Source organism: Lonchura striata, chromosome 4, assembly GCF_050655825.1.
Source record: "Lonchura striata isolate lonStrDom1 chromosome 4, ASM5065582v1, whole genome shotgun sequence".
Taxonomy (NCBI): domain Eukaryota; kingdom Metazoa; phylum Chordata; class Aves; order Passeriformes; family Estrildidae; genus Lonchura; species Lonchura striata.
The window spans coordinates 8373292-8386680 of NC_140706.1; the positions used below are offsets into that span (position 1 = coordinate 8373292).

The 13389-nt window shown below is 39.5% G+C and overlaps 1 protein-coding gene across 2 annotated transcripts in view; it reads left to right on the forward strand.

Moving 5' to 3' along the window:
- The window catches only part of NSD2 (nuclear receptor binding SET domain protein 2), a 97004-nt gene that overhangs the window by 7098 nt on the left and 76517 nt on the right, over positions 1–13389 (forward strand). Inside the window, exon 3 of one of the 2 annotated variants that reach the window (XM_085578481.1) lies at positions 4333–4581. The exons of the other annotated variant lie outside the window; for it this stretch is intronic. The gene's annotated coding sequence lies outside the window, so the exon portion shown is untranslated. The remainder of the gene's footprint in view (positions 1–4332; positions 4582–13389) is intronic. 2 annotated transcript variants of the gene reach the window in all.

A 13389-nucleotide genomic window follows, 5' to 3' on the forward strand; every position in this document is an offset into this window, starting at 1 on the left:
GTGCCTAGTTTTCTTATAGAGCACAGCCAGCTGCTCTGCTAGGTCTGCAAATGTCCTATATACCCTATTTCTTTTCTTTGGATTGCTTTGGATAAGCAACGCAAATGTCTTTCTTTTATTTGGATTTTTGCAAATTCATTGCTTTACATTTACCTTTACCTGATTTGTTTAAGGATCATATCAGGCCACTGCTAACTGAAGTCATGCCATGTTTTTAATAATTATTAAACCAGGGTTATTGAATCAGTAGTACCCAGAACCCCCTGTATTTTTGAGGGAATTTGAAGGTAAGCAGGATGTAATCACAGGCCACTTAGGAAACTGTGACATGGAGTCTGGGAGGAAGAGGTGTTTTTGATGGCTGGTGTTTGTCAGCAAACTTTTCTGGCATTGCACATGGTAGCAGAGACTATATTTGACCCCGAGGGTTCACAGGCATTAGATAATTGTTTTGGCTCTTACTTAGTTCATGGTATTTTAGACTAGTCATTTCTATCTGTGACACCAAACTATCAACTGCAAACTTCCTGTGTGGAAATAATTATGCATCTTTTCCAAGTTCACATTATGTTCTCCTGTATACAACAGTTCTTAAGCACAAAGGCAAGGTTAGGCTTAAGACCACTTTCACTGCTCAGAGCTTGATTCTGAAAAGACTTCATATTATTCAAAAATCCTAGTATAAGTGGAGCCAGAGTGGGGTTAGAATTCTGCACTGCAACAGGAAGGGGATATACAGAGGTCTGGAAAATAATGAAGGTGGGAGGAAAGTGAATAACAAATGGTTTTTATTGCTGCTCATAAATGCCGTATTAATTAAACCAGTTTATCTGGGAGCAGGGTTTAAAAAAGAACAGAAGGAAATATATTTTCATATAAACTCATTGCCACAGGATGTTCTCAAAATATAAAGAAATAGGCTCAACAAGAAACTAGATACACTCAAGGGAGCTGGGCTTAATGAAGTCCCTGACACATGCTTGTCTAGCTGCAGTGTCCTCTTTGGAAATTAGGAAATCCCTGAACTACTGATTTTCAGAAGCAGGAATGACACAAATGGGTAGGAGCTACTTTTCCTATGATCTGTTTCCAATTCTAAGCATCCATTACTACTTCCTTTCTTGGTTTCCCTTGAGGAAAGGACATGCCTAAGCCTGCTTTGAATGTTAAAAGCTTCCTCTCTTCTGCACAAATAGAGGTGAGAGTAAGAGGCCATAAATGATTACCCATGGGCAGCCAATAAAAGCTGTGAGATGGAAGTCCTAACCTGGAACCAAGGAGGTGTTTGAGGTGGACCAAAGGGTCCTTTCAGGGCTCTCAAGGCACTTGACTGAGTCATGCATGGCTCACCCCATGCTGGGGGCCTATGGCAGTGTAGTCCTAACAAGCACTACAGCACTACACTGTTTCTGCCACCCTTAAACTCCACGTGTTCCTCTCACCAACAGAACAAACAGGTTAATAAGGGTGGGGATTTTTTGTGTAGGAATATAATGAAAGCCAGGTCAGAAAGAGAAGCGATCTCAGTCCGCTTGGTAACTTACACAGAGCAAAACTCCACCAAGGAAAGGAACCTCTATCTTCTCTTGCTTTCTTACCACAGGGTTTCCTCTTTGCACTTTATGAAGTCTAACTTCTGCCATAATCCACCTGGCAACAAGTTACAGTCAATCTCCCTCTAGTGGGTAATTAATTACCCATAAAAGCCACAGCAAGACTGAGATGTGTTAAAAATCTGCCTTGCACTTACCTTCCTTCATCTCCTTTTTTCAGCTGGCTTTCTTCTTCCTTCATCTGTGATCCTTCTCACACATGCATTACGTGTTTTCTTCATACCCTCCCTGAACTTTGTATCTGCTCTGTCTCCATTCTTGTGCTCTGTGAAGAGTTGGGCTGTTTGAGGGGTTTCTGTTTGACTTTGATGTAAGTGGAAATGAAAGTAAAGAAGCGCCAAAGAATGAATTTAAAGTGAAATATTCTAGAGATTAGTGGTATTTGCACAGAGGCACAGGGTATGCAACCTTCAATATGCCAAAGGTGTAGACTACCTCAAGTTTGTAATTTTTTTTTTATCAGGAGAAAGTCAAAGGAAATTTGCATTTGGGGTTTCTTATGCTTAAAGTTGATTTATTTGGGTTGAAAATCTTCTGATTTCTGCTTAGTAGTTTGCTCCCCTTGCATTTGTTGTTCCATTACCAAAACTATTAACAAAACACATAAGCCAGCTGTGTTCAATCTGAAGTTAGCTCTCTAACAGCAACAGTTAATTACCAAAGAGTATTCCCAGAACAGAGCTGACGTTAATTGAGAAGAATAGTGCTCTGAAATATGTGGAGACAAGATGCTATAGAAATTGATTTAACCAGACCATGCCTTTTGTGTATGGAACTGTATTTCTCTCCTTGCAGAGCATATAGGCTGGATACTATGGCTGTTACTCCATTTAGATTAATGGAAATATATTAGGGATGATTCTCAAAGGTATCTCCTTTCTCTGACTACTCTGGCATTTTTTTTGTGTGTGTGTGTGGTAAAGCACATTTCAAACAAAAAGATGAACAAGTCAGTATTGTCCAAATGAAAAATGACAGATCTGGTTGAAAGAAAATTTTAGGACAGGCTTTGATAATATATTCCTTCAGTGATAGAAGGCATCAGATTAATCATTATATGTTACCTTTTTGTTTAAATCTTTGAATTATCTAAATAAACCAACATGAAATACATTGTGCACAAATCCAAGTATTTTCCAGGTTCCTGGAGGCACTAACCTTTATCTCAAATCACTGTGGTAAATGGTGTTCCAGAAAAATCACTAATTAGAACCCCAAGAGTCTTTATTATGGCAAACTTAGGTATCACAAAGCAAATGAATAAAATGAAGATAAACTGGAATTTTACTGAAACAAAATAAGATCACAGCTCATTTATTGTGAGCAAATTCTGTGCCTAGAAACACCTATGCAATTCATATATTTACATTATTTTGTGAAACAGTATCATACAAAAATAATTTTTCTATGCAGCATATCAGGATTATCAAGTTATTTTACTAACGGGTATAAAAATATTGCAGCTTTTGCTCCCTTCAAAACTGAGTTGTCAATATAACTAATTTCATTTCACTGTAATAACAATGAAATTAATTCCAATCTTTCTCCTATATCAGTTACAATATAATTTTATTCAGCTGAACATTTCATAAACCTGCTGAAGGTAGGAATTGCAGACGGTGCTGAGGCAGGGAAGAGCTACTGCAGAAGAAATTTACAGGTTTTGTCTCCAAAGCTTTCTTTGCATTGATGTGCAGGACAAAAAGAATTCAGTGACTATCAGTTTTCAAGACCAGCTTGTAGAGCTGACAGTGAGAGAATGTTCTTTTGCATCCAAATTGAGTACATTTGTTCTAGAATTTATTAAGACACTGTAAACAAAGAAACTAACAGTGCCACATCCTGTTCTTTATTTAGGTTAGATGAAGGCTTCATTTGGCATCATGGAAACTAGAATGACTACACTGGGCTAAACCAAAAGCCTGTGAGTCCCTTTATCCAATCTCTGGTCATAGTCAGAAATGAGTGCCTAAGGAAGGAGTATGAGGAGTAGGGTGAGCACAGAGCGTTGCTGCCTGCAGCAGTGACTTGTATTTCATCGCTGCTGATAAACACACAGAGAACGGAGTCTGGGGGTCTGAGCACAGAGCAGGGAGCTGTGAATTCGCTGTTTCAGTCCTTCCTCTGTCACCAAGGTTACTTGTGCATCGCTGTGTCCCAGCTCCTGTGTGCTGGTGGCAAACCTGCCTTCAAGCCTCTGCACTGCAGAGACACACGCAACCCATGCTCAGATAGCCACACTCACATTCAGGCTGATTTTGATCAAGTCTTGTATTATGGAGAGATTTGTTCCTTCCTAATGAGCTGCTTAACATCTGTGATTGTTTCCTGAAGAGCTGCATAATATCCCAGTACACTTCTTATTGTGCCCCTTTATTTCTTCCCTATTCCTTCTGGCTCCTCTGTTTTTCACATGGCTATCATCACTGGCCTTTGTGGTCCTTGTGCTTTGTCCTAAGCTTGTCATCCCTCAGTTCCTATAATCAGGAACAGCAGGCTCGGTGCAAGGTAAAAACTGCAAATATTTTCCCTGTGTAGCCCAAGTCCAGGACAAGGTAGCACAGAGAAGCCAACTCTTTCAAATGTTCCTGCTGAAGCTGCTAGTTAAAAGGTGATGCTGTTAGATTTCCAGTAAAACCAGAAAGATAACATTGAAGACACCTCCTTAAAAACTCCTGTTAAAAATGTTGTTTAAAAGCTATGTTTCACATTGCTTCAGGGCTACCTGCAATTCCCAGCATGATGGATGATCCTGAATGGATCCTCAGAAATTGAATCCATCAGCTGCAGGCCCCCTTCTGGTGAGTTCACAGTTTCATCATTGATCCTGGAAGTCTGTCACCTCCTCCTCCACAACCATCGTTCCCACCTCCATTGATGGTGTTTCCATCTCTTCAGAAACACCAAGTGGAGGAGGACTGCAAGCTCCACACTCAGGGCACTACTCAGAACATCACAATTCATGCAGGTAAATAAGGAATTGTCAGAATTCCCTTTTCCATTTTTAACCTTGCAATGCAGAACCTTTACCAGTGTGGTACTATTGGGGGTTTCTACAAGCTGACTCAAGCTGCTGGATTGAAGGCCAGGTTTGAGGAACTTCTCCCCAGATCCTTGCATCTCAGGTTGAGCAGAACCCTGGAGAGCTCCTACTCCTCCTCCTCCTCCTCCTCCTCCTCCTCCTCCTCCTCCTCCTCCTCCTCCTCCCTGTGGCCTCCAGCTGCACTTCTGCACAGGGCAGGGGTGCACAGGAACTGGAGGAAGCCACATGGAAGTCAGGGCTGAGTGGTAACCAAATATGTCTAACCCAGGGGGAAGCTGGTGGGAGTGCAAAGCTAGTCAAAGGGAAGGGAGCAAATAGACTGGAACATACAAGCCCTGGAATATTGGCATGTCAGTGGAGGGCTGTGTATAGTAAATAAATAGACATATGCATATTTTAACAATTTCCCCAGGGTAAAGTGAGTGGGAGTGTGTTCAAAGAGTAGTATTTGCTTTATACTATCCCGTGAGCACAGATTCATATATACATTAGGAAGTACATATAGGGTGTATGTTTGATCAAGGAATTTAGACAATAACCTGAGTAATTGGCAGCATACAGCGAATTCCATCAGTCTGATTCCAACGCCAAGTTCTTTCTCAGTATTTCAATTCTGCAAGCAATTAAAATGGCTACATAGCTACATTATGTTATTAGAAGCAACATCACTTGTCAATATTTTAAGCAGGAAAAGTGATGTTAGTTATTGTGCATTATTACCCAGGTAAAAAACACACCCCCGTGTTAAGCATGCACAACAATATACCATCAACCTGTTTATCATGATAAAAGAGTGGTGTATTTTGCTTTTACATTTCTACTACAAGTCCTCTGTTATTACTTTGCACATTAAATTTTTTTCTGCTATACAGAGGATTCAATGATTTTGTAAACCAGTCTCATCCCTAGAATGCTATAATTTGACAATTTCAAGGCTTTTCAACTCAGACCCTTGCATATATGTCATATATCGCATTGCAGATTTCATCCAATGGTTGAAAATGTACTCTGAATGCAGTATCATCTTATCAGCATTCCAGCACCATAAGCTTTCTCACTGCAAGCAGGGGACTGTTCATTACAATGAAACTGAAAATGGAATAACTGAAGGATTGATTTATATGACCTTCACTCAGGAATGTTCTAATTCTGACATAATCCCTCTGACTGAAATACTAAACACTGTATAATTTTGATTTATTACCCTTAGAAGAAGGAGCCTGGATCTATAGATAACAGAATACCTGGTATGAAAAAGAATGGTGCAAAAGCTCAGGAAGACTGCAAGAAAATGCAGATTGATCATGTGACTTTACTCCAAACACTGTCTCAGCCAGCAAATCCATGAACGGAGCTGAAAGCAAGTGGAAAAACATTATGCGGATGTTTTCACAAATCCACTCTGTCACTCGGAAATCTCTCATGATTATATACATTTTATAGCAAAGATAAGAGCATGTTAGTAAGTTCAAGCATGAAACAGTCTGTTTACTGAAGGCTGCCGGGAATGTTTATTAAACCAGCTAATTTATGGCAAAACAGGGCCAGAACTTGATATACTCCACAAAAAGCAGCTTTACCAGGCAGCTGTTTCCCTCCCACACCGACAGTATAACCCACTCCATGCTACTCTGTCCTCACATCCGCTGCCATGGGAGCCAGGAGAAGGCTTGTATGAGGGCACGCTGGACCTGACTGCTCACAGGTGAAAGCTAGAGCAACCCTTCAGTGTGCTGCTTAAATTTAACAGCTGATATCTTTAAAGCAAAGCAGCTGGATCCAAATCAGGTAGAATCTTCTTATATTGAAAGGTGAATCAGGCTGGTTGTAACTTGGGTTTTTTTGGTGAGGTAAAGAGAGTAGTTAGAAGGAAGAACAGATAGTAACTATTCACAACAGGCTGGTTGATAAATTAAGCCCACTGAACACAGTCTTAATGCCCTGCAGGAACTGAAATCAACAGGTCAATTTAAAGCAGAGTAACAAAAAGAAACCTGCTCTCCACCCATGCCTTTTTTCTGTTCTTAATGTTTGGTGAAATGAATGCTTGCCTCCTTTCCTCCCACACACTCAGCTCACAGTTCCCACTTAGCCATTTCCCAGTCCTATTTTAGACAAATCTTTATCTTATCATGCTTCTCCTGCAAATCCTTCTCCTCTAGAGCACTTACATCCTCTTCTTTCATAAAATTTACCTTTTACAAGTGATACCTAATCAGTCTTATTTTATCCTAGCCAGAAAAAGGAGGGGTTTATTTTGGAAAAAATTATTGTTATTCAGTGAATTTTGTGGCTAGTATGAATGGTTTTATTCTACCAGATGGTAGTCTCCTCTATGCAGGAACATTTGTCTGCTTCACTGTACTGCACAATGCATATTATTCTCACCTATGAATGGGCCTGTTCCTTATTACTTCCAAAGATCAAACATTACACAATTCCTCCAGTATGGAGCTACAATCTGAGCTACAGCTACTGCAGCCACTGTAAAAACACTACAGCCTCAGAAAGATTATTCCTTCCTTCCTGAATACGTTAGAGTTGCTATACCAGGAACTAAATTTGTGCTTAGGGATAGCAGGAAGTGCTTGATTCTTTTTATGTACTTGCAGAAAGGGAGGGGAAAAAAGGAGAAAAAAAAGGGGGAAAGGAGGAGATAAAAAAAGAAGATAAAATAATAAAAAATAAAAAGAGAGGCTTGGGTGGAATAATATTTAGGACATTTATTCCCTGAACTATATATGGACAATTTTCAAAGTAAAACAATAAAGTATTTGTATCAAAAACTCTGTTCTATTAGAATGACATAAAGCCTTGTAAGTGGAAGACAAAAGAGAAAAAAAATAAATATTATATCTGTTATCAATTAGCATATCAACATGTAGTAATACAAGGCAGATAATATTTGATTCTTTGGACTAGAAAACTTAACTTAAAGCCCAGTTCTGCAAACCAGTCCTGGCATACTTTATTTTCAGCATGAGCCGTTTATTGAATTCTCAAATGAATGTATTTATCATTAGGAAAATCAAAATAGCAGAGGAAGTAATATAGTCTTAGATTTCCCAATGGTGAATTAATTAGCGGAGTCAATTCTGCCCTCAGCCTGGTATCTCATCCACCAGACAACACTCACTTCCCACTGTAATGACAGATGATTGTAAAAGCTTAACAGTGTTTTGCCAGTGCTGGTAAAGCTGATAGGGATGGGAGTGAAGGACAGTTTGGTATCTTCCTCAACCAATAGCAAACTATTCAGTATGAGAGGTTAAGAACTACTTTATTAGGATGATTATCATTACCCTCAACAACAACTATAAAAAGCTCCAAGTCAAATGGTTCTGACTCACTTGTTGAAGGATAATACCATCTGTGGAGGAAATTCTGGGTATGGGCTGTCACCAGTGGCTAATCCCCCTGGAACAGGTGCACAGCAGTTTGCCAGTCCCACATCACAGCAGGGCTGGGAGCCAGGGCATCCAGCTCACAAAGTGGATGCCCATTGGAAAGGAGGTGGAACAAAAGAAGAAAAGGCCTGTCTTCATGTTTCTCCCAAGTGGCTTCCTCTTGTAAAGTTTCGGTGACTAGAAAAATTTGGGAGCCATTCTCCATCCAGTGTTCATCATCACTGATACCCTACTGCATTAGTAGGGTATTGTGCATCACCACTAATACCTTACTTCTTCACTAGCAAGCTCTCCTGGGCCACTGCAGCAGCTCTAGAGTGAAATACTTTTGCAAACATGTATGTTTGCAATTGGAAATTCAGCAGGTTCTAAACTGGTGACTGTTAATATAAAATATTTTACAATAAAATGCCTAAGTACCACATCAGTCCATCCTGGCTAAGGTCAAAAAACATTTGTTGAGTCCTATCAGGACAAAAGGCAGAAATATTCCAAAATTTCCTTTTAAATGAATGAGCAAGGAATACAGACTCAAAAGCTCAACTCTGGCAGACCCTGAAGTCGGTGTCATTTGATCTGCAGTAGCACTTGGGTGTCTGAGTAGGTCTGCTGAAACAGAAGGAAACCTTTCCCAAAAAGATTGTTCAGCTAGTGCAAACTGGTTGCTTTTGAGTAAAAGGAAGACATTTTCTTACATTATAAGGAATGTAAGAAATAAAATAACATAGTCTTTTCAGTGAATAAGATACACCTATTAAAAATTACATATTGGAAAGTTAGAAAGGACCCTATAATAAGACCTGCACTAGACAGACAAAAGGACTTCTTAAAGGGATATTTTTTTCAATCAGTAATACAACACACCTTTCAATATAATAATTCCGTCCAATTAAAATTATTCTATTAATGATTAGTCGATCATAGTTTTATGATCATTACAATTTATTGTAAATTTATTGTATTCATTACTAACCTGAGCTGTAAAAAATGTAAATACTAGTAATTATTAAATTTGAAAACAATGCAAAAAAAGAAAAAAAATAGCAAAAAAGAGGGAAATTAAGCTGATTAAATGTCTGGTTCCCATTGATTGCCAGTAGCTGCTAGTGTTAAATTAAGAGGTTATTTTATTGTCCCCTACAGCCAAGCTCAGCCATGTTTCATTCAATAACCAATAATTTATGTCTTTGAGTTAATAATAATTACAATAAAAATATTCCCCATTTTCTAGCATGCTGTGTTTATTTTAGGATATTAACACAGCAATCCAAATACAACACATAAAACTCCCTCAGGGTTTTCTGTCTCACATCCCAGACCTTCTGTTTCTTTATAAGCTTTAACAGCCACAGTTAGAAGAGATATAAATAGTCTGAAGCACAAGAGAATCTCTCTTCCCTGACAGAATCTTTATTTACAAGCTGTACAAACCCAAGCAGGTCAAACAGTCCCTTGCTGGCAGGTTAATAAGGCCCACCTGCCAAAGAAACCCACCAGTGAACTCCACAGGGCCTACATAAATCCAAAGCGCTTGCAACAAGATTTTCTCCCTAGGAATCATACTGAGATGGGAGGCTTATAGTTCAAAAGGGCTCATCTTTCAAACTCCAGAGTGTTTGTCTGCCTGGCATATGCACATGAGTGTTCAAAAGGTTTGCAAAAACCACAGCTCTTACCTTCAGAAGGTATCATTATTTAACATTTATATGTTAATATTGCTTACAGGACACCCACATGCTGAGGTCTCCTCTGCTCATTCCATATGAACATGTAAAGGCTTGTAAGTCTCTGCCCTTTGGACTTTTTTTAAAGGGCAAGTATAGTTGGGTCATAAATTAAATCTTTAAAATTATCCAAGACTTAACATACAATGCAATGAAAATATAATTAATAAATATGGTAACTGGTTATTTAAATGAACCTAGAAAGTAATTCTCAGATGCCAAAATAAGTTTTTTAATGAATATTGACAATTGTCAAAGTGGAATTCCGTTCTGAGACCTAAGCTGCTCAAACACAACTCTTGGGTAAATGTTTCCCATTGAATCAATGACTTCTTTATGTTCTTTCCTGAATCAGCTAGGCCCAGCAACTATCCAAGTGTGGGCATATCCACAGACTTCTGAAGAGGCCCTCTCACTGTGTTTATATTGCATTGCAAAAAGCATCTCCAAAGCATCCTTCAGATTTCTGCTTCCTGTTCATACAGTCAGCAAAACGGTAAATTCTGAGCACGTGCCTCACAACTTATTAGGATGGCCCCAGGCAGATGAATGCAGACAATGGATCATAGCTGGCCAACAGAAGCTCTCTGGTTCAAAACACTAGAGCAGAACTCATGATCCACTCATGAAGGGAACTGGTTTTCCTTTGCACACCTGGCTGTGAACTGCAGGAATGCCTGAAATGATTTACTAACAGATATATGCCCCAGCCTTAGAGGTGGCAAAGGTAATCAGGAAGGGCAATATGCCACTGGAGAGGCAGCATGTGTGTCCTGGGCAGGGATAACAGGTCCCACTCTAATGAGCCATTGAACATCTGACAAAGTTCTTTAGTTTACTGTGAGGGACATGTCCATATCAGGTCTACGGGCTGCTTGCCTGTAAAAATCCTTGAGGACAGGTTACAGACAGATCAGGGAAAGCATAAAAAGCCTTGCAGCTCTTGGTTTCTGCGCTAGATCAGAGTCCCCACAGGCACTGGGTATTACAGCTGTGTCAGAGCATACATGATTGGGGCTGCAGATTAGTTATTGATAAGTACAGCTATTTGCCAGAGTCATTCCAATACAAGTCAAATGTAACAGTTTTACAAGCATAGGTGGAGTAAGGAACACATGTAGAACATATATTTAAGACAGTATGTTGTGGCAAAGCACTTGGTGGCACTTTGAAGGCTTAGAATGTCAGATTACCAGAGGGAATGCTCAGTTTCAGGAACCTGGTACTGCTGCTCTTGGTGATGTTATCAGTGGTGTACTTTTACTAAGAGGCAAAAGTACCTCTTCTGGGGGTACTTTTGGGGTGAGACAGAAGTTGGGGCTTTGAATCACAGACCTCTTGATTCTGAATGCCATTCAAGTGCCTATCACATCCTGTGGAACCAGTGCAAACAGCTTTGAAGAACCAGCTCAGACCCAGCAGATGCATGTAACATCAGCCCTTCAGCAAGCACTACATGCCCAGTTGCTGTAGCAATTGCAAAAGGAGTGTTCAACTCCCAGTGGTTTGTGTCCATGGGAATGATGCTATTCTTAACACAGTGGTACCACAGCCATGCCCAGTTTCAGCATGAGACAACAGAGAGTGAGTGAATCTTCATGTAGGCAGTGTCCTACACCCTGGCCAAGCCCAGCACCTTTCTTCTCTGCTGGCTACATTCTTCATTTAAATCATGGTTTAATTCAGTTGCTGTAAATGCAGCTGAGACAGCTCAGTGTTGTCCTGCTATTTGTGAGCTGGATGCAGATTTGGCACTGGAGGCAGACGTGCCTCTGCGGGGTCAGTGCTGTGTGCAGGGTTGAGCTGCTGTCACTGGAGCAGTGTGACTGCTGCAGACAGCCCAGCAGCCCCTGCTCCCTCCAGGGCTGCCTCACCAAGCAGGAGCCTCTCAGTGCTGCACGCCTGGCACTGCACACGCTCTGGCTCATTAGCAGTGACTGACACAAGCAAACAGAGCTTACAGCAGTGAGCACATCCAGCTCGAGTGCAAGAACATTGTAAAACGTGCAAGAAACACATCCCACACCTTTCAGTTTTCACAGCACTGACAGCATAGGTGGTAATTTAGCAGATAGGCCTGCATTTGCAAACCTGCTCATCCTGGCCTTACATCCTCATTCGTCAAGTACTTTTCCATATACTGTACACCAATGTAAAACAAGTGCTAAGCATCTTCTATAAAGTGTCCAACCAGATCTTGAAATTAGTGGCAATTTCTGAAAATGCCTGTCAGTGAGCATTTTTCTTAAGGCATATACTCAGAGTAAATAGGATATGACCACAACTACAATTTCTCAGTACAGGAAATTGCCAGTCACCAAAGTAATTAGAAACAGTTCATGTGATCAAATTAATCATTCAAAAAAGAGCAATTACTGTTAACAGAATAATGGTATGCCTTAGAAAAGAATGAAATTACCCTTTAGGACCAACATAGTTACCCTCACCACTCTGTACTGAGGCAGCAAAGATCAATACATATGCAAAATAAAACACTGCATTAGCATCTGCTGAAAACAGTAGTAGCATTATCTATCTGGCCTATTCAACCCTTAACAAACTTTATTCTTCAGCCCTGGCAGAGAGTGAAAATATCAATAGTCACTTCTCTGCCAAAATGAAAAAAACCCCACTCTTCAAGGTTTCCATTGCTATACAACTTACCACATTGTGATTATCGCTAACCAATAATTACATGAAGATTAAACGTAAGTCAGCAATTTGAAATGAAGAAGAATTTAATGTTCAAACCTACATTACAGCTCCTCAAAAGCTAAGACTTGGCTGGTTAAGGCTAAAGCTTAAATCTGTAAATCTTAAATATGCCAAACATATTGCAAAAGACTATATTTTTGCTCTGTTGTGCTAAACATGAATTCTGATTATAAATGTATTTTGAAATTTATACTTCTAAGTGAGATTAAGTTTATGTTTAAAAACACAGAAATACTATAATATCAATAGATAGCAGAGTTAATAGGTTTGGAATCCTCCAGCTGTGTGTTTCTACATAGATTAGATTTATTTTATTCTGAATGTCAGCAATGTTTAAATTAAGTCATACTGATGGGGAAGATAATTAGAGACATATAACTTATATAGATAAATTTATTGATTCACTGAAGTTACTTATACCAAGCTGAAGCACATTAGCTGCTGAGAATTGGTATACAGCTGGTTTTTATCATCCCAACACTGGAAAACAGCAGGGACATGATTCTCAATTTTCCTTTCTCATGGCCTCTGTCTTGCCCTGAAGATGTATCTTACTCCCTCATGTGTTCAACTTTCCTCTTCCTTTTGCTCCCTCAATTACACTTCCCTTTATTCTGCTCAACACAAATGATGCAAACACAAATAAGTATTTGCAACAAAAGTGACATTTACTCCATTCTTCTCCTATCTGAAAATGTACCTGGTAAGCAGGCTGGTGTAACTTGTAGTATGAAGAAGATTTACATTTAACTATTTTTCATCAGGTAATCATATTTTACTCTGATCAGTATTTAAGCCCTAATTTAGACAGAGACTAATTCTATTTAAAATTCTTTAAGTAGATTATTTTTTCTCAAGGAATCAACTTTTTATTAAAAAATACCATT